The sequence below is a fragment of the Artemia sp. Qi Xiang Cuo genome, chromosome 2, assembly GCF_049724085.1.
Source record: "Artemia sp. Qi Xiang Cuo chromosome 2, ASM4972408v1, whole genome shotgun sequence".
NCBI lineage: Eukaryota > Metazoa > Arthropoda > Branchiopoda > Anostraca > Artemiidae > Artemia > Artemia sp. Qi Xiang Cuo.
In genome coordinates, this window is record NC_142795.1 from 3,895,039 (window position 1) to 3,898,347 (window position 3,309).

Genomic DNA, 3,309 nt, shown 5'->3' on the forward strand with positions numbered 1-3,309 from the left:
GTACAAAAAGAAAAAAATAAATAAAGTTGAAAAATTTCGAAGTTTTAAAAAAGTTTGAATTAAACACTTTTAGGATATCGAGTGTCTTTACTGAAAAGAAGAAAAATCACACGGAATCCGGCAACTGAGTCTCTCAATCCCCGTAAAGTTCTTTTAAAAGATACAAAAACTACTTATTTAACAAAAAAATTTTGTTTTTAATTACAATCAACTAAAGAAAATACACATGAAATAAGGCAACTGAGTCTCTCAAACTCTGTAAAACTCTTTTAAAAGATAAAACAAATGACAATCAATTAAAGAAAAAACTACACGGAATCAGCCAACTGTGTCTCTCAAACCCTTTAAAGCTCTTTTAAAAGATACAAAAACTACTTATTTAACACAAAAATTTCATTTTAATGACCACCATGTAAAGAAAATCCACGCGGAATCAGGCAACTGTGTCCCTAAATCCCCTTAAAGCTCTTTTAAAAGTTACAAAAACTACTTATTTAACACAAAAATTTCTTTTTTAATGACCTCCAAGTTAAGAAAAACCACACGGAATTAGGCAAATCATTCTCACAATCCCCGTAAAGCTCATTAAAAAGATTCACTAACTACTTATTAAACACAAACATTTCGTTATTAACGACTACTAAGGAACGAAAAATCACACGGAATTGGGCAACTGCGTCTCTCAATCCCCGTAAAGTTCTGTTAAAAGTGTGACAAGCTAAACCACGACAAAGCACTACTCTCGTGTGGAACTCAATCCTCATTTAACTCAACCCCCGTGCAACTGAACCCCCTTGTAACTGAACCCCTGTATAACCGAAACCCCCGTGTAACTGTACCCCCTTTAACTGAACTCTCATGCAACTCAACCCTCCATGCAACCCATCTCCCTCAAATCACTTTTCAGTCATTTTCTCGTACTCTCGTGGAACTCAATCCCCATTTAACTCAACCCCCGTGCAACTGAACCCCCTTGTAACTGAACCCCTGTATAACCACCACACCTAATCAGTAAACCTATTATAGAAAACAACATAAATATCTATTAGAATATACAAAACATTCTAATTTAACACAAAATTTCGTTTTTAATTACTACCAAGTAAAGAAAAACCACACGGAAACAGACGTGAGAGTCTCTCCAAACTCGTATAGCTAAATCAATGGATACTAAAACTAAATATATAAAACAATAATTTCGGTTTTAAAGAGAATCAAGAAAAGGAAAACCACACGGAATCAGGCAACTGAGTCTCTCAATCACCGTAAAGCTCTTTTAAAATATAAATGAACTACTTAATAACAGCACAATTTTCGTTTTCAACGAGCATAATGAAAAGAAAAACCACATAGAGGCCGGTAACAGAGTCTCACGCTTCCCGACGAGCTATTTTAAAATTTACAAAGACAGAATAGTTCCAACGCAAATTTCGATTCTTATGGGACACCACCAAGTAAGGAAAAAACACGGAATAATTCAACTGAGTATCTCATCCCCGTAAAGCACTTTTAAAAGTTTGACAAGCTAAACCACGACAAAGCACTACTCTCGTGGAACTCAATTCCCATTTAACTCAACTCCCGTGCACCTGACTCCCCCTTGTAACTGACCCCCTGTATAACCGAAACCCCACTGGCAACTGTATCCCCTTTAACTGAAACCTCATGCAACGCACCCCGCCAAGCCACCCAACCCCCTTAAAACACTTTTCAGCCGTCTCTTTTTAAATTGACAATATTTTTCAAACGTTACCCCACATCCCAAATCATATATTTCAGACAACACACACCAACGAAAGACTAAGAAATCCAACTCCTAAAAGTCAAAAATAGCAACCCATACACACCGAATCATAGATTTCAGACAACATACACCAACGAAAGACTAAGAAATCAAATTCTCAAAACTCAAAAATAGCAACCCATACACCCTAAAACATAAGTTTCCGACAACATGCACCTACGAACGACGGGAGCCTGGGGAGGGGCTTTGATGGTCTGAGGGGGGCTCAAGGGGGCTTCGGGGACCTTTGAGGACCGGTGGCTTACATAGCCCAAAGAGACACACACAACCCAAAGAAACACAAACAGCCCAAAGAGAGTAACTGTGACAAGCTAAACCACGACAAAGCACTACTCTTGTGGAACTCAAGCTTCATTTAACTCAATCCCCGTGCAACTGAACCCCCAATGTAACTAAAATCAAAGTGAACTTTGAAAGATTAATAGAATTTAACTGTGACAAGCTAAACCGGGAAAAAGCACTATTCTCGTGGAATTCAATCACCATTTAACTCCCCCCCCTTGTAACTGACCTCCTGGCTAACCGCCCCCCCCGTGTAACTGTACCCCCTGTAACTGAACTCTCATGCAACTCAACCCTCCATGCAACTCATCCCCCTCACAATACTTCAGACATTTCTTTTTAAATTGACAATACTTTTCAAACGTTACTTATGTATTATACAGACCTCATCGGCGAGGTAAAGCTAGGTCAAGGCACAATGTCATTATATCGTTACCTTTCAATTGAGCTATTGAATACCTTCTAGCAATGTCTCTTGTAAGCGTCATATCTATTAGGTATCTGAGCATGTTCTTTGTATTGTTGATGCAAGCACCCCAATTCTTTAATTACCCGTGAGGCATTCTTAACCATCGCAATACCTTTACGCTAATACCTCTTCGCAAAAAAATCGCAAATCTCGTAAACTACAGAAGTAATCTAATCACTGCTGTCAGCTCCGCCATTAATCTCCAATGATATAAATGTAATACTAATTTTTTTCCTCTACTAATATCCGTCCAAATAAAAATTATTTTCTTTTAAGTCAAGTTTCTTGCTAAAATCACTTATAAAGAAAACTATTCCATTAAGTTTTTTTTTTAGAAAACCAACCAATCAATTTATTATATTGGACTAGCCACCAACTTTCTCTAATCGACTGACACACAAAAAATCGATGTCATAATAAAAAAACATGTCTAGCAACCCATGAATAGTTCATTGTAATAGGCAAATGACCCTGGTAACCCAATTACTTGAAAATATACACGCGTATCCATGCCTAGCTTCAAACAAATTCCATATGATATTTCAAAGTGCTATAGCTTATATAGACATGGTACCTCTTTGCAAATGACCCTGGTAGCCCAATGCATTGAAAACCTACACACACATATCCATGCCTCAGGATTGTGAAAGTGCATGTAAGTTTTCAATCTATTATGACCTTACTACATTTGCTACAGTTCAGAGAAGGCTAAAAAGAGTCCCAAGAACCACCTCTGTTTTACGAACTATAAGGG